The sequence below is a fragment of the Geotrypetes seraphini genome, chromosome 13, assembly GCF_902459505.1.
Source record: "Geotrypetes seraphini chromosome 13, aGeoSer1.1, whole genome shotgun sequence".
NCBI lineage: Eukaryota > Metazoa > Chordata > Amphibia > Gymnophiona > Dermophiidae > Geotrypetes > Geotrypetes seraphini.
In genome coordinates, this window is record NC_047096.1 from 1,696,811 (window position 1) to 1,715,582 (window position 18,772).

An 18,772-nucleotide genomic window follows, 5' to 3' on the forward strand; every position below is an offset into this window, starting at 1 on the left:
GCCTTTAGAGTCTGTTAGGGTTTTCATTTAAAAAGTGTTTGTGTCTTGATTAGTATTTTAGGTTGCATTTCAGAGGATAAGATCAGATTAGGGCACAGATAGCAGCTGAGGAAAGTCTTGCTTAGTGTTTAACTCCCATCCATCCCTGGCCTGATCTCCGATTTATGTCCTTGAAGGCTAAAAAAGCAATTCGCTAGTAATTAGCTCTTAAGAAATAGTCTAAGAAATCCTTGGAGAGTACTTACTAATTACAACATTACACAATAATATTAAAAATTAAACATTACCATAACCTAATAAATAACTAGCAATCTTAGGGGAACTTAAGAGTACATATTCCAACTCCCGTAGCAACTTAAAGAAAACACCAATATTAAGATCAGTGGTGTACCTAGAATTGCGCGGGGACAGAAAGCCCACCCATCCCCGCCAGGATCCTCTCCGTCCCCACCCATCCCCGCAAGGAATTACCTCCATCCCCACCCGTCCCCATAAAAAGCAGCAATTACTTCTGACAGGATCATCAATTCCAGTTTCTTTTCTGTTTGCGCTGCTGTTTTCCTTGTGGAATCTCTTTGGTGGAACCCTTTTTTTGTTTTCTCTTCAGGTAATTAACTTACAAACCCCCTCTTTTACTAAGGCTGACGTGTCCATTATATTATATGGACAAACCCTGCTTCCAAAGTCTTCCGTCCCCGTGGAGTCCCTTGGGTTAGGGGGGGATTCCCGCGATCCCCGTTCCCGTGCAGACCTCTAGTATGCGACACCCAGGGCCCATCATTTTTTGACACACACCCCGGACCATCATTTCAGTTCAATCGAATCGGCAGAGAGGTAAGTGGATTGGGCCGGAGTAAAATCGGGTTGCAAACCGATCGGTACACGATCGGTTTGCTTAGTGAATCTAGCCCAAAGTGAATTTGCATAATCTAATTGTGATAAATAACTGCCTGGATCAAAACAGTAAAATGTTGTTGGAAAACTAAATGATGAACCTAAGCATCCCGAGGCTGAGAAAACATTTTTTCATTACATTACTAACTTGAGAAGAAAAAGAAAGTGAAGAATCCAAGATAAAGCCCAGGATTTTAGATGGAAATTCAATTTTCAATGAATAATCTGAAATTAATAGTACTATAAAGGGCAGCATTTATCCAAAGCACAAAAGTTTTGGTTTTGTGGGTTTAATTTCATATGTACCAATGAGGCCCAGTCCTGAATCCTTAAAATACAGGAATTTATACTGGATGTTAAACTTTTTAAAGAAGGGTCAATTTTGAGCAGAACAAAAATATCCTCTGCATAAATAAAGATTGATTCTGTTGGAAATAATTTCAGGTATTGTAATATACAAAGCAAAAAACTCAGTTTGTATACAATGGAACCAGTTATGTAACCAAATAAATGATTACTCCATTGAAAAAAGAGCCAATTAACCCGGAAAAGGTTCTAAATTTTTAAATTTTCTTCAAGGTGGGAAAAGGTCTCAGAATTGGAGCGTAGGTATTTACAGGTATTAATATCCAGCTTATTTTTCACTTTTATCTTCAATCATTGGCCAGAAAACCACCATCCTACCTTCTATCTATATCATTTCTTTAATAAATCCCCCTTTTAAAAAAAAAAAAAAATTTAATTCATTTTTTATTTTGTGTTTTCCTCTATTATCCTACTTATCTTCTCATTTTTACTAAAACTTTTTCATGAAATGTGTTTTTAAATATAGTTCCAAAAGTCACAGATTAGACTGAAGGTAGATAAATATTTATATCAAAAAAGTTTTTCCATTTAGCATATAATCATCTTAGTACACTCTCGGTTATATGGCGCGTTTACAAATGAGAAAACCCAGCAAAGGCAACAGTATTTATCTTATCTGTTGCCTTAGAAAATAGACTGCTATCATTTCATATGTAGTCAATAGTTTCTACAGCAGAAGCCGCTACATCAGGGTTTAGTCATACAGGAGCGTTAGTCTCTCAGGCTTAGAACAACAGGCTTCACTCAAATTTAGAACCTTTTTTCAGGTTAATTGGCTCTTTTTTCAATGGAGTAATAAGGTATTCTAATGTAGTCATGAATATACTGAATAGAATAGGGTACAACAGTGACCCTGTGGCACTCCACAAGTAGAGGTCCAAGGGGAGAAGAGTTTACCCTCATTGTACACCTGATATGATCTTAATGTTAGAAAACCAGGGCGCTGGTCTTTGACCAGAGGGCCGCCAAGTGAGTGGACTGCTGGGCACGATGGACCACCGGTTCTTGAAACCTTTGAACAAATCCAAAACTTTCTCATCAAGCCGAAGTTAGCCAGCAGTTGAATAAGAAGAATACTATCATTAACAACATTGAATGTGCTGATAAATCAAATTGAAGCAATATAGCATATTGTCCCTGAGATAACAAACCCTGAATCTTCACTACTAATGAAATTAATAATGTTTCCGTAGTGAAATTTGAACGAAACCCATGCTGAAAAAGAAGTAATATTGAAAATGTATCTAAATATTCTGAGAGTTGTTTGGATACAATAGACTCAGTCAATTTGGTCAATAGAAGTATATTTGCTATTGGATGATAATGAGCTGAAACAGTCAGATCCAAGTTTGAGTTTTTTAACAGAGGTGTCCCATATCTATAGAAAAATGAGCATTGAAAAGCAAATGATTGATTAAAGCAGTTAACCAAGAAATAGCTTAGACAGGAATATTACAAAAAATAGAAGCTAGGAAAGGATCAAGTAAACATTTTTTCTTTCCAAGTTTCAAACAGAGATCAGCTATTTGATTTTCAGTAATTGAACCAAAAAAGGTCCAGTGTCTATTTACTGGTATATTATCAGTAAGTTGATCAGTGTGTAGAAGAGAAAATGGTTCTAAAATATTAGAAAAAGAAGAAGTTATTGTCAAAATTTTGTCCTTAAATTTGCCAAAGTATCTACTGACGGCTTCTGGCTATTGTTATATTGCTCAGCTTCGTTGGTAATAGATTTAGGTTTAGGATAGGCTGGAGTGGGCTTCAATGGCAACTCCCCGCAAAATAAACACAAACCACTTTTAAGAAGCGATCCCCATTCCTTGCGTTTTATCCTCTCCCCCTCTTCCCTTTAATTAATTTGTTTTTAATGATGTAATTATTAATTTTCCCCTCAAGCTCATAGTCGTATTTGTAATTTGTCTATTTAATGTTCACATTTCCCCCTCCCTACATAAATGTATTTTAACCTTTCATTTTTAGCATTGTAAACCGGCCAGGTGCACGGCGATGGTCGGTATATTAAAATTCATTAAACTTGCAACTCGGACGGACTTCTATGGTCTATTGCCCAGAAATATTAAGGAAAAGACAATTTAAGCATGAATGTATAATGACTGTGACTATTGGGCAGACTGGATGGACCGTTCAGGTCTTTATCTGCTGTCATTTACTAAGTTACATACAGGCACTTTCTCCGTCTCTAGGACAATGAAGGGTTAAGTGATTTAACAGAGGGCCACAAACAGCAACAGTAGGCTCCTCCTGAACACCAAAGAATCAAATTCACTGTTGAAGGGCTGGTAATTCCTGGTGTCAATTCTGCATCCCACCAGATCCCTCAAATGTCGACAGGATGCTGGAGAAGAGGAACAAGTTTTTGACCAAGATCTGCATCCAGCAGTGGAAGGAATGCATTTAAAATACCGCTGCAAGAATTTTAGGTCCATGAGAAGAATTGAAAGAAAAGCATGCTGAAGCAAATGAAGAGACAATAGGAAATCAGGTACTCAAGGAGGAAAAAAGGAGACAAGAAGTCCCTCTTTTTGGTCTCAAGACTTACATAATCCTTTCACTTCCTCCCCAATATAATGTCATTAAGATACCAATAAGGACAGCCACCCTCAGAAAGAGAAGGTGGGAAGGGGGCCAGTAATGAGGGCATCCCATAATGCCATTTAAAATTAAAAATCCTTTCTACTCCTAGCCTCTGAAAAAAAAGGAACAGAAGAGGGCCTGCAAGCTTTCAGTTCTACAAATTAAATAAGTGACTAGGCTTTTTCCCCCCACTCTGGGAAACCGTGGGCCAGCAAAATTGGAAAAAGAAAACCTCATGTGTGGTCGGTCAATGTTCCTTCAAATCACCCCCCTTCACAAAGAATGAAAGGGGTCATGTCAAAGTAACCGCTACTTGTTCAAAAAACCCAAAAGACCAGAAATCTGAGTAAGAAGTGTTAAAGAAAGCAAAGGCTTTGAGCAGAGAAGACAATGGTGTAAATACTGAAAGTATCACAGCGCCCTAAAAATGTGCCAGAATCCCTCCAGCCCCCCAAAACCCAGCAAGTTTCAAGTTTAATTAATTGTAATATACCGACCATCGATGGGCACCTGGCTGGTTTATAATGCTAAAAATGAAAGGTTAAAATAAGGAATGTGAATATTAAATAGATAAATTACAAATATGAACATGAGCTTGAGGGGAAAATTAATAGTTACATCATTAAAAACAAATGAATTAAAGGGGAGGATAAAACACCAGGAATGAGGATCGCTTCTTTAAAGCGGTTCGTGTTTATTTTGCACACTGTTGGAAAGGAAATATTTAGACGCTATGGTATGCATCTTTTTTAGTTTAGTCCTGAATTTGTCAAGTGAATTCTTGAGGTGGAGTTGAGGTGGCATGGCGTTCCATAAAGTTGGAGCTACAACGGAAAAGTTAGTTTTTCTAGTGTAGCAGAATTCTTTCATGGAAGGTATGTTCAGTAAGTTCTGATTAGGGTCCGGGGAGGGCAAAAGGGGATGATGAGTTTATCAAGAAAAGATGGGAGACGCGAAAGTTTGATTTTAAAGACCAGCATTAAAGTTTTATAGGTGATGCGGTGGGTGATGGGTCAGCTTCTCGCAGAAGAGGAGTAACACACTAATCCCAGAAAAGCCACAAGCTGAAAGAGAAACAAAATCTTGTCCAGTGCTAACATCCAAAACATCCTCTGCACCTGATCAGAAACATTTGGTGGCGTTCCCAGCACCAGCCTGAAAATTCCTCCCAGTCACTTTTAATTTGGACACAGGTTTCTAAAAGGGCTCAAAATGCCAAAGCCCAGAACAAGCTAAAACAACTTCCAAAGCTCAAGCTGAGCCAGTCCAAGAGGTGCTTGGACTGGCTCATCTACTACTGACTTGATTCCAGAGGACCGAATTTTGCTTCTACAGTACTTAACTGCTTTTCCATTCACAGTACTAAACATTTTTATAGCTCTAACGTACCAATGTTCATTCACAGACTGACCAGTAAATAGGTATGGAAAAAAAAAGCCCAAGAGATTCTGAGAATGCACATAATAGCAGAAAAAAGATGCTCTCTGAAGGAAATCGCAAGATTTCTTAAGGTTGGTTGATAAATGGCATCCATTTAGTTCAAAGTAAAGTGTGAAATGACCAGGTTCACACTTCACAGCTCAATACGTAGTGAAAGCATGCCCTCATCACTTATTGCAAGGGAAGGGCATGAGGAAGACGGAGGTGTCCACTAATAAAACACAGGTCATTTTTCATAAGGGCAACACAATTATGTTTATATGAACAGCCTTGAAAATAATTAATTTGGCTTAAAAAAAACCGAGTCTAAGACTCTAAGCCAGTATCTCGCAAACTTTGCGAAGCCGCAGCACACTAAACATGCCACAAGCTCAAGGCATCCGGAAGTGCACGGACATCAACGCAATGATGTTATCATGTCGACATCCATGCATGCGCGAAGTCATAAGAACATAAGAATTGCCGCTGCTGGGTCAGACCAGTGGTCCATCGTGCCCAGCAGTCCGCTCCCGCGACGGCCCTTAGGTCAAAGACCAGTGCCTTAATTGAGTCTAGCCTTACCTGCATACATTCTGGTTCAGCTCATGAGCCAGGCAGAAGGAATCCACTCTAGCTTTTGAATCCCTCCTCCTTCAGTTTGTACCAAAGACGGCAACAGCCCAACATAGAAACACATGTGAAGGAGGGGTACAGGGAAACTCTTCAAACCAACTCTGTTCTGCTCTGAAATCATAATAAACATGTTAAACATTGCCACTAAATAATCAAAACAGAAACATTTATGGAGCTTAATTATAACCCCAATGTGTTATAGCAATAGTTCATTCTCCTAAGGGCTAACTGATATCCAAATTTAAGTTTGGACTTGAACTTTCTGATTTGAGATAGTAGGTAGGTGCAGGAGATAACTGACAGGGTGGGACTCCTGAATGACAAGCCTATCTATTAGAAAAGATATTAGCAAGACAAGAACCTAATCTCATTTTCTAGTGCAATAGGTATGTCATTCTGGATGGATAGGACATAAGAAGCGCCATCTCTGATCAGACCTTCGGTCCATCAAGTCTGGCGATCCGCACACGCGGAGGCCCTGCCAGGTGTAGACCTGGCGTATTTTTAGTCACCCATATCTCTCTATGCCTCTCGTAAGGAGATGTGCATCTAGTTTGCTTTTAAATCCTAGGACAGTCGATTCCGCAACAACCTCCTCTGGGAGAGCATTCCAGGTGTCGATCACTCTCTGCGTGAAGCAGAACTTCCTGATATTTGTCCTGGACTTGACCCCCCTCAGCTTCAATCCGTGTCCTCTTGTCCGTGTCAAATTGGACAATGTAAATAATTTTTTTTCTGCTCTATTTTGTCAATTCCTTTCAGTATTTTGAAGGTCTCGATCATATCCCCTCGCAGTCTCCTTTTCTCAAGGGAGAACAATCTCAGTCTCTTAAGTCGTTCCTCGTATTCCAGTTTCTCCATGCCTTTTACTAGCTTCGTTGCTTGTCTCTGCACCCTCTCTAGCAGTTTTATATCCTTCTTTAGATTGGGAGACCAATGTTGGACGCAGTATTCCAAGTGTGGTCTGACCATTCCTCTATAGAGCGGCATTATAACCCTCTCCGATCTACTAGCGATTCCCTTCTTTGTCATGCCTAACATTTTATTTGCTTCCTTTGCCACCGCTGTGCCGACGGTTTCAGGGTCCTATCTATCAGTACACCCAGGTACTTTTCTTGTTCACTCTTACCCATAGTTACACCTGACATTCTATACTCGTGTTCCTTATTCTTTCTGCCTAAATGCATTACTTTGCATTTCTCCACATTAAACTTCATCTGCCATTTCTCTAACTGACACAAGTCGCTCTGGAGTTCCTCGCTATCCTTCTGCGATCTGATTGCCCGGCATAGGACGTACAAAAGCAGTCCCAGGGAGGACCGCTGCACTGGCCTGTAACATTGAGGACTCAAAGGTAGAGACCTCCCTTGATACTACATCCACTCCGTAAAACTTGGAAAAAAGTATGTACAGTGGACCAAGACATTGTCCTACAAATCTCCTTGAGGAGGGGGAAGACTACCTGAGCTTCCGCCCATGAAGTAGTTAAACTTCTAGTTGAATGCACCTTTATAAGGACATGGTGACTGTTCCCAGTTCCATGAGGCAGGCAGAGCTCTGAAGTCTCAATGTGTGTTTGAGATGATGGTGCAGGGATGAGGGATTTAGATTTGTTAGGAACTGGGCAACCTTCTGGGAAAGGGGGAGCTTGTTCCGAAAGGATGGACTCCCACCTTAACCAGGATGGAACTAGGTTGCTGGCGCTAACGTTTAAAAAGGAGATAGGGCAGCTTTTAAACTGAGATGTGGGGGAAAGACGACAATCGCCCAAGAGCGGATGGTTCGGTGTAAGTATCCTTGAAGACTACTATTGAAACAGAATATTTAGGGAGTCCTAGTAGCGAGGTTCTAACAATGATGAAAGAAAGCCAGGAGGATTTTTTTTAAAAAGAAAGGCAGAGTAAAAGACTCAAATATTCCGTCTTCTCAGCAGCCTGTAGTTGCAAGGAAAAAACACAATTTGAAGTGTCTGTATACAAATGCTAGAAGCCTAAAAAAATAAAATGGGATAGTTAGAGTTTACAGTATAGCACTAAATGATGAGATAGCTATAATAGGCATTTCAGAGACCTGGTGGAAGGAGGACAATCAATGGGATACTGTGTTACTTGGGTACTAATTATATTGCAAGGATAGAGCAGATCAAATTGGAGGGGGGGTTGTGCTATATGTTAAAGAGGGAATTAAATCAAATCAAATAATCATTCTGTATGACATAGATAGCAGTGTGGAATCCATATGGATAGAAATGCCATGTGTGAAGGGAAGGAATATAAAGGTAGGGTTATACTACCATCCCCCAGGACAAAATGAGCAGACAGATGAAGAAATGTTTTCAGAGATTAGGAAAGCTAGAGAATTGGGCAACTGTATAATAATGGACGATTTCAATGACCACAATATCTAATTTGGGTAAAGCAGAAAAATCAAAATCATACACAACCTGCTTCAAACAAAGCAATGAGCAGGAGGGTTCCCAGCAGTCACAAAGAATTCACCTTTTAGCCCCCTCAGTGTGTCTGTCATAATTAGATTGTAAGCTCTTCTTAGCAGGGACTGTCTCTTACATATACAATGTACAGCGTTGCGTGTGCCTGGTAGCGCTATAGAAATAATAAATTGTTATTGTCTTTTAGCCTCTAAAGACCAGAAGCTCCAAATATGGCAGACTTAGCAAATTTCCCTTTTGGGGCAGCTTTATGTCTTTCATTTAATACCATTATATCTTACAGCAGCAACTCATAAGCAACTTTGCAAGCTAATTGCTCATTATATCTGGAATGGCAAAAATGGAAAATTCACATACTTATGTTGTTCCCTGATGTAATACTGCGGGGCACTTCTAATTTGATTGCAAAATTTGAACAATTGGCCTCAGGATATACTTTGGCTTCAGGGGACATGAAAGCAATGTTATATCAGATTTAACAGGCAGCAGAGGTTTTTAGGATAGCAGGGTTCCCTAACCTGACAACTAACAGCATGTGCATGACAGAACTGATAAAGCTGCCAAGTGGGCATGTGAAATAATGACTAAACAAAGCCAGAATATATTTGCTTTAACACGGCATCAAAGTAGAATGTTGCAGGATAAAGGAAATTTGAGAGAATAATTACTAGATGACACAACCCTAGAAATATAAACATGGAAATAGAAGAAATCTGGTATAATCCACAGGGGAAGTTATGTGTTGCTCAAATTCCTTTAATGCTATGGGTCCAGAACCTACTTTCTACCTTACATGAAAATGCTGCCACTCTGATACATGACTTACTCCTCCAGGTAAGGCATCATGAAATTAACATTGTGACCTGAATTGTAGCTACCGTGTTTCCCTGAAAATAAGTCCTACCCCAAAAATAAGCCCTAGCCATGCGATTCACCGCCACCAGCACCCCCACGCAGCCGAACCCCTGCTGACCCTCCATCCTTCCCTCCCCGCCAACTGCAAGCAAGTGATGACGTAATCAGTAATGCAGCAATGCAGCAGAGTGAAATCCCAGATGGACAAGGCTAAGCAGCCTGTTAGTGCTGCCGGCCCGACACTGCTTCGGATGAAGGTAGAGCTTGCTCAGTCAGCGGGGAGGGAAGGATGGAGGGTCATCAGGGGTTCGGCTGCGCAGGGGGGCAGCAGGAGTGCTCAAGTGTTCTGCTGCACAAGGGATGGGAGAGAGGGAAGGATAGAAGCTGGACAAGGGTTATGCTGCATGAGGGATGGGAGGTGAGGAAAGATGCTGCACATGTGGGGAAGAGCAAGGAAAAAGGAAGAATTGGGGTGAAGGAGAGAGATGGTCATGTGCATACCCGAAAATAAGACCTAGTGCCTTTTTTGGGCCCCAAATGAATATAAGACACTGCCTTATTTTGGGGGAAACATGGTAGATATGAAGTATGTATTAAAGCAAATCCCCGAGGAACACACGTTATATGCTGGAACCATACCTTTTCCAGAGGGACCATTTCATAAATGGCATATCGATTTCTCTGATATGATACACCCATGTAAAGAGAAAAGGTTCTTGTTGGTGTGTGTTTGTCCTTTTTCATGCAAAAGGAAACAGCAGCAGAGATGGCTCTCACTCTTTACTCACTGAATTGATATCCAGACATGGTATACCACTGCAAATTGCTAAACAATGCCACCCATTTCCGGAATCAGCTACTAGAATTATTAAGTACCTTCAGTTCCCCCTCCCTATGTTATTCTTTCCATTGAGTGTTTTCTTTCTTTCTATCAATTGTAGTTCTAACCCTTCTTCCCTTTTGTTTCCATTCATCAATGTCTTTAAAAAATGTCATTTCCCCTGGGTTTTTTTTGTTTAAATTGTATTTTAATTGGCGCATTGTTTTGTACACCGTCTAGAAGGCTTGATTGGGTGGTATAAGAAATTTTAAATTGATTGAATAATAAATTTATTACAGTGTATCGACCTCAATCTAATAGTTATGTAGAAACAAAGGTAACAATTAAGTGCCTTAAGGAAAGTTATGCCTTCATCATCTAAGGACTAGCTGACTCTGTTACCAGCAGCATTGTATATAGTAAGGAATCGTTATCTACCAAAATTTTCTATGACACCTTATCAGATTGCAAAAATGCCTGCATACTTTTTGTTACTAGGACAGTTACCATTTAGTTCTTTGTTTTCTGATTATATTGCAGCCCTGCAAACTACAGGAGCAGAATTTCAAGCAGAGAGAGGTCCAAATACAACTTCCAAAGTCATCAGTAGACCCTTCAACTGGACCTGTTCAGACACATAAGGTTTTTCCGTTTGCTGTGAAGCTAAAAGACTATTCACCGTTAGTACATACAATATAAAGCCTGCTCCTTTAGTGGACAGAGACTGAATATACCAGTACTGTATATCTGTTTGGAAAACCACAGATACAAGAAGATTACAAGGTGTCCATTATAACAGAGCAGCACACCAGTTCTGCACCATCAAGGAGACTGTGGAATTCAAACTCATGCTTGCTTTTTACTTTTTTTTCTAGTTATCGTTATTGTTATCCTGTTTTGGTTTCTATATTAGGAATTTCTTCCTTTAAACTGCTTGTAAACATGTATTTGCTACATTTTATGTTTTGTCCTTTGGCTCAGACATAAGAATAGCTTTACTGGGTCAGACCAATGGTCCATCAAGCCCAGTAGCCCATTCTCATGGTGGCCAATCCAGGTCACTAGTACCTGGCCAAAACACAAGGAGTAGCAATATTTCATGCTACTGATCCACGGCAAGCAGTGGCTTCCCTCATGTCTATCTCAGTAACAGACTAAGGACTTTTCCTCCAGGAACTTGTCCAAACCTTTCTTAAAACCAGCTATGCTATCCGCTCTTACCACAACCTCTGCCAATGTGTTCCAGAGCTTAACTATTCTCTGAGTGAAAACAAATTTCCCTGAACTTCATCGAGTGTCCCCTAGTCTTTGTAATTTTTTACAGAGTGAAAAATTGAACCACTTGTACCCGTTCTACTCCACTCAGGATTTTATAGACTTCAATCATAGATATATAAATATAGGAGTCAGAGTCAAACATTTTATGTACCAACTCCACAGCCCTGGTATAATCACTCTCGAGAAGCAGTAAGCAGAGTCAACTTGGCAAACTGGCTGAGGCTAGCGATCCTAGTGGCTACTTCAGAGCTCAACATCCATCTCTAATAGAAACATGATGGCAGATAAAGGTCAAGTAGCTCATCCAGTCTGCCCATCCGCAGTAACCATTATCTCTTCCTCTCTCTAAGATATCCCACAGCCCACACTTAGTTGAATTCAGACAGTCATTGCATGACCAGAAGATAACACACAGACACTGTGCCTGAAACAAAGGTCCATGCTATCCTTACAGTAGAAAGCACAAGAGAGGTTTCATCATAAACAATATACTGAAACCTTCCACCCAATGTGTAGCAGCAGGCAAAAAAGCAAACAGGTGCTAGGAATTATTAGGAAAGGGATAGTAAAATAAGATCAAAATTATTACAATGCCTCTCTATTGCTCCATGGTACGACCTCACCTTGAGTATTGTATTCAATTCTAATCACCATATCTCAAAAGAGATATGATCGAATTAGAAAAGGTTCAAGGAACAGCAACCAAGATGATAAAAGGGGTGGAACTCCTCACACATGAGGAAAGGCTAAAGAGGTTAGAGTTCTTCAGTTTGGAAAAGAGGAGAGATATGATTGAAGTCTACAAGATTCTAAGTGGTGATGAACGGGTACAAATGAATTAACTTTTTACTTCATCAAAAATTACAAAGATTAGGAGACACTCAATGAAGTTAAATTGAAATACTTTTAAACCGATAGGAGGAACGCATTGCCAGAGAATGTGGTAATAGTAGTTTAAAAAAGGTTTGGACAAGTTTTCTGAGGAAAAGGCTATAGTCTGCTATTGAGGAAGACATGGGGGGAGCCACTGCTTACCCTGGGATCAGCAGCACGGAATGTTGCTACTATTTGGGTTTCAGTCAGGTACTTGTGACTTGGATTGACCACTGCGGAAACAGAATCCTGGGCTAGATGGACCACTGGTCTGACCCTATGTTCAAATGAAGAATGAATAGAAAAGGAGTAGGGTCAGCCTTATAAAAATTTTATGTGCAGAAAACTTTTGCAAGACTATTATTTATGTGCACAACAGCAGTAGCAGATAAAAACATAAGAGCAGGTCCACGAAGCATCAACACTGGCCAACTCAGGTCAGAAGTATAAGGTGAGATCACAAAGAGTAAAACAGGAAAAAGAAGTGGACCAGAATGTACGCAGGTAAGGCTAGTCTCAGTTAGAGCACTGGTCTTTGACCTAAGGGCCACCGCGGGAGGGGACTGCTGGGCAGGATGGACCACTGTTCTGACCCAGCAATGGCAATTCTTATGTTCTTATAGGGGAAAACACCCTCCAGGGATTCAAGACAAAGTTGGACAAGTTCCTGCTCAACTGGAAAGTATGTAGGGGAGGCTGGACTCATTTAGAGCACTGGTCTTTGACCTAAGGGCCGCTGGGATGGACCACTGTTCTGATCCAGCAGCGGCAATTCTTATAGGGGAAAACACCCTCCAGGGATTCAAGACAAAGTTGGACAAGTTCCTGCTCAACTGGAAAGTATGTAGGGGAGGCTGGACTCATTTAGAGCACTGGTCTTTGACCTAAGGGCCGCCGGGATGGACCACTGGTCTGACCCAGCAGCGGCAATTCTTATGTTGCAGAAACGACCTCTAGAGTTTAAGTACTATTTTCTGCGATTTCTCTGAACTCTGCCACTTAGCTTCATTGGATGCCTCCTGACATCTGCCCTTTTCACTCCACTTTCGCCTTTTCTGATTCTGCTCTATCTGGTTTGGTTCACTTTCTCCATGCCATGGCTTTGAGGCACTAGTTCGTGTCGGGGGGGGGGACCGAGGCCACCCCAGGAGGAAGCCCTGAGGGGGTGGGGGAGGGGTTGAATGCAGCCACTTTCCTAAGGACCAGTGAAGGAATTGGGGGGGGGGGGGTTGACAGCGAGACCCCACTTGCACACCGTAGGTTCCCTCACGCGTCTTCTAGAGCCCGGCCCCTCCCCCTCCCCGTCCTACCTTGAAGCGGCCGGAGGAGTTCGGCGGCAACGGTAAGGCCAATTCATGCCGAAACCCGCAACCGGCCCCGCAGCTTTCTTTCTCCGGCGTCCCGCCCCCCCTCTGACGCCCCTTCCTGTTTCCGGTGAGGCGGGACGCGGCAGAGGGGAGGAACTTGCGTCAGAGGGGGGCGGGGCGAGCGCGTCACGTGCCCCTGGCGCGAGCTGCAGCGCTTCAGGGCAGCGACCCGGCCTCTTCTCCCGCGCAAAGCTGACGGAGGCTCCGAGGTTTCCGGAGGCGCAGTGAGTAAGTTAAAGCGCCCCCTCCTTCCACCGCTTTCCCTAATGGCTAAGGAGGGAGGAGCGAAGCCCCGCGGAGGACCCCAGGCCAGCCCTAATGAATATGCATGAGAGAGGTGCCAGGCATGCAAATCTGCTCCATGCATATTCACTAGGGCTAGCCTGGGGGTCTTCCAGGACAGGGTTGGGAACCAAGTGGCAAAACTTTTGCCCTGAGGTCGGTGCCACTTTTAGGTTCAGGGTAGGGAGGGGAAGTGCCCTAGAGCGGAGGTTCCCAACCCTGTCCTGGAGGACCCCAGGCCAGTCGGGTTTTCAGGCTAGCCCTAATGAATGTGCATGCCTGGCATCTCCATTCTATGCAGATCTCTCTCATGCATATTCACTAGGGCTAGCCTGGGGGTCTTCCAGGACAGGGTTGGGAACCTCCGCTCTAGGACACTTCCCCTCCCTACGCTGAACCTAAAAGTGGCACCGACCTCAGGGCAAAAGTTTTGCCACTTTCAGTCTCGGCGTAGGGAGGGAAAGTGTCCTAGAGGTCTGTCGGAGCCAGAGAGCTCAGATTTTCAAGGAGGTGCGGTTGTACCCTCAATTTGAGCAACATTCACTACACTCGTCAATGGTTCCCCCGCCCAGTTCACTAACCTGCAAATGAGACATCGATTGGGGTTGCTGATCCGAAATGAAGCGGCTGCTCAGGACCCACTCCTGCTCTCTGCCGCCCTCAAAGGCCAGCAACTCACAGATCCCAAATAACCTAGCATGGGCATTTCAACTCTCCCCCAAAACAGCCCACTTCGCATCATATTTCAAGTCCTCTGGCTCCTGAGCAGCAGAAAAAGTTCAGATCCTCAAGACTGAGGAGAAGCAGTGGAAGAGCGATGTGGATCCAAGCCAGGGAGGTGAGGATTTATGTACATGAGGGTTTCATATATCTAATCATGCAAATCTAGCAGTCCATGCATTTTATACCTGATACCTTAAAAGAGGAAGGGGGAAGTAGCACTGGAGGCCCTCCAAATCCTCCTGCAGTCCGTGCACATAAATCCTCGCCCCCAAACCTCCGCCGACAGTGGCGGCAGGTCCCTGGCTTGGATCTGTGTCCCAAAGTCCCCCTCTCCTAGCTGCTGCCAGCCCCTGCCACCCTCCCACTCCTCAGAGCTGGTGCAAGGTGCCGCTGTCCTGTCACAGCTAAACACTACCCCACCCCCCTCCCCCTAAATAAGCAGCACACGCTTGGGAGATCCATGTGCTTCCCCGCACCAGGAAAAATGAATCACCAGGCCGTTATCCAGCAAACAAGTTGCAGAAAAAAAGCTTTGAGTAACCTGATGCTGGCAAAATTAACTGCTTGCTCTCTTTTCCACACTTGCTTTGCTCTGTTTCTGCGACCCAGGCTGGCTCCCTGCAGCTCTTCCCTCCATTGTTTCAGCAAAGTGATCCACCCCCCCTTACCAAGCAACAAGGATAATCTGCGCATACGTCTCGATCGCTGTATAGCAGGGGTTTCAAAGTCCCTCCTTGAGGGCCGCAATCCAGTCGGGTTTTCAGGATTTCCCCAATGAATATGAATGAGATCTATGTACATGCACTGCTTTCAATGCATATTCATTGGGGAAATCCTGAAAACCTGACTGGATTGCGGCCCTCAAGGAGGGACTTTGAGATCCCTGCTCTACAGCTATCCATCTGATTAGATCATTTGCATGCTGAATCTGTAGTGAATCGGTCATTCAGCAGAACTCGGCTACAAATCACTCAACAACGATCCAGATCAGTAAATTTAGTGAATCTAGGCCTATGTCTCCTTTACTTTAAAATTGTAGTTCTCCCTACTTTTCTTTTATGTTTATCAATTATTGTCTAGTTGGTACTTATCTGTTCAATGTTTCCCCCCTTTTTTTAGTATTGTAAAACACTTAGAATTTATGAGTAGCATTTTATCAAAAGTTTAATAAACTTGAAACTAATCTTTCCATTAGGATAAAAGGAGCCAGGCATGAAAAGGTAGTGAAAATAGTTTCATTGTTCATTTCGGGTGAAGTAGTGTTAAGGTTAATACATTGCTACATTTGCTTTGGAATCATCAAACACATTTTTTTTTACTCACTTTCACTAGCCTAAACTATTTACGATTCCAGTTATGTCCTTTCCAGATAACATATGCTAGGTGTTCAATCCCAACCCACAGTCTGGGTGTTGCAGATATACACATCTTTTCAGAACACATGCTGCACTCCCCCTAGTGTTAGAATTTGTTTCAATTTCTGCAAGCAGTCCGAGTAGAAGTCTTTTGCTTGTTGGTCTGCTTCTGTTTCTTATTTTTTTCGCTTAAAGTTTGCATTAACTTAGTTTCTCGGTGGCTTCTGTGCCTTGATACCCCTCCCCGTGGCCCACTGTCAGAGAAAAAGACGCAGTCCTGCGGTGCTGGACTGCAGCTTCAGAGATCAACTCTGGCACTAGTGTTTGTGCATTAAGTGCTCTATGCAATATTGAACCCCTAGGTGGGAGCATGTAGGGGTCTTTTAGTTTCAGCAGAGATCTCGAAGGCCGGATGTCTGTTCGGTTGACATAAAGCACATAAGCCTGGTTTGGCTCTGGCTGGCTCATGGGTTCCTGTATGATGTTCCCTTCATGGCCTCTGGTTGGACAGATCATCCGCCAGACATCAACACATCCCAGCTTGGTGTCTTTAGTGGCTCTGAATTGGCTTTGCTGCTTATGGTATGCGGTTCTCGTATATCTTTAGTGGGAATAGAAGCTCCAGTTCCCATTTCATTGATACCTTCTCAGTTGAGGACCGGTGTCCAGGTACACGACGTCCAAAGACTCTCCCAAGTCCAACTTTCTTGTTACCCAGTCAAAGAAGCTAATGAGATTGGATTGGCAGGACCTACCCTTGGTGAATCCATGCTGACTGGGATCCCGAAGATTCCCTTCATTCAAGATCGTGTCCAATTTGCTTTTAATTAGTGTTTCCATGAGTTTGCACACTATTGATGTGAGACTCACCGGTCTATAATTCACAGCCTCTGCCCTGCAACCCTTTTTATGCAGTGGTACGACATTAGCTAATTTCCAGTCCAGGGGACCTTTCCCCTTACTTAGGGAGAGATTGAATAGCTCAGCCAATGGTTTCGCCAGGACATCGATCAATTCTCTGAGCACTCTTGGGTGCAAATTGTCAAAGCTGCATTACTTGTTCAATGACTGTTGGGTAGCCAAAGAAATCTGCTGCTTGAGTCACCCTTTTCCTCATCATACAGCCTCATGAGCGAGAAAGTAATGTGCCTCCATATGCACTCCCTAAGCATGCTCAGTTTGTAAGGATGGTACGGAGAGGGACAAGGGCAGGATCCATGAGGTTCCTGCTATTCTTGTGGGAACAAGTGCAGGTTTAATGAGGATCCAGCATTTCTGGTGGGAATAGGTATTGGCTCCATAGAGATCCATTAGTTTGGGTGCAAATGATTGCAGGATCCATTATTTTTAGGGCTGCAAATTAAGTGTGTTTTTTTAACACGATTAATGTACTATATTACAATATTAACTTGCATTAATTATTTTAATGCTTTAAATCACATTTCCCCTGCCACTGCCATAACTTCTGCCAGGCAGCCGCTGCCGTGACCACAACAGTCCCCAGCCCCTGGTGAGTCCCAACATGCTGCCCAGGCCAACCTAGAGTGTCGGCCTGAGCAATAAGTTAGCACTGCCACTGTTGTTGCTGACGTGATTTTGAAAGCTGAGTGAGTGAGCAGGACAGGATGAGAAAGCGAGCTGCTGGACTGTGAAGGATGCAGGGAATATAGATGATTTTATTGTTTAGTAAATGAAAAATGTCAGTTTTAAGAATTTACATCTGCTATCTATACGAGTGAGTATATTGCACTGTACAGGGGGAAATTTGAGGAGGGTTTGTTATTATAATAATAATAACTTTATTCTTTTATACCGCCATAACCAAGAGTTCTAGGCGGTTTACACTAAAAAGAGCTGGACAATCAGACAATACAGATATATTATAAAATACAGTTTCAATATAAAACTCATTAAGTAATAAACTTATCGAACTGAGTGGTCTTAATTAATTTCCAAAAAGAGTAATAAGATAACATAGCTTGTTGAATACATTTACCTAGCCAAGATTGCTGTATTGTCATAATTTATAAAGAATTTTCTTCCTTTCTCCGAGTGCATGTCTTGGGAGCTGTGGACCATCAAGTTCAATGTGGTGATCTTGGCTGATGAGCGAGAGCAGCGGATATGCTGTGGAAAGGATCAACATCGTGGAAGTGATGAACAAGCCTGAATATGTGCCACAGATGCCAGTGCAGTCAGCAGTGGACTGTGGGGTGGGGGTTATTTTATAATTAGGCAATTTCTAAGTATTATAAATTTTTGCACAGAAAAATGGTAAAGATACCAACTGTAATAAATGAAATTATACATAAGAAAATAAATGGGGGTAGAGGAGAGAGGAAGAAAAGTTGGACTCATGGAGGGACAGAGAGAGATGTTGGTTGGGGAAGGGGATGAGGTTCAGAGGAGAGGAAGCGTGCAGGCGGCAGAAAGAAATATTGGATGCACAATCAGAAGGAAGTGAAACCAGAGACTCATGAAATCACCAGACAACAAAGGTAGGAAAAAGATTTTATTTTCAATTTAGTGATCGAAATGTGTCCGTTTTGAGAATTTATATCTGCTGTCTATATTTTGCACTATATTTGTCTAATTTTCTATAGTTGTTACTGAGTGACATTGCATATTTTAAAGTCATCTGCTTTGACCTCTTTGAAACCCCCCCCCCCAAATATAAATAATTAACATTTTCTCTGTGTACAGTGTGCTTTGTGTTAATTTTGTGGTTACAATTATGTATTAATAAGGTTATATTGTGTGTCTATGAAAACTGGAAGAAATTGCATTACAATTAGTACTATTATTATAGGGGTGGGATCTGGGGCAGAGCTTGGGCCGGGGGTACTCGGCTTGAAGTTGAAAA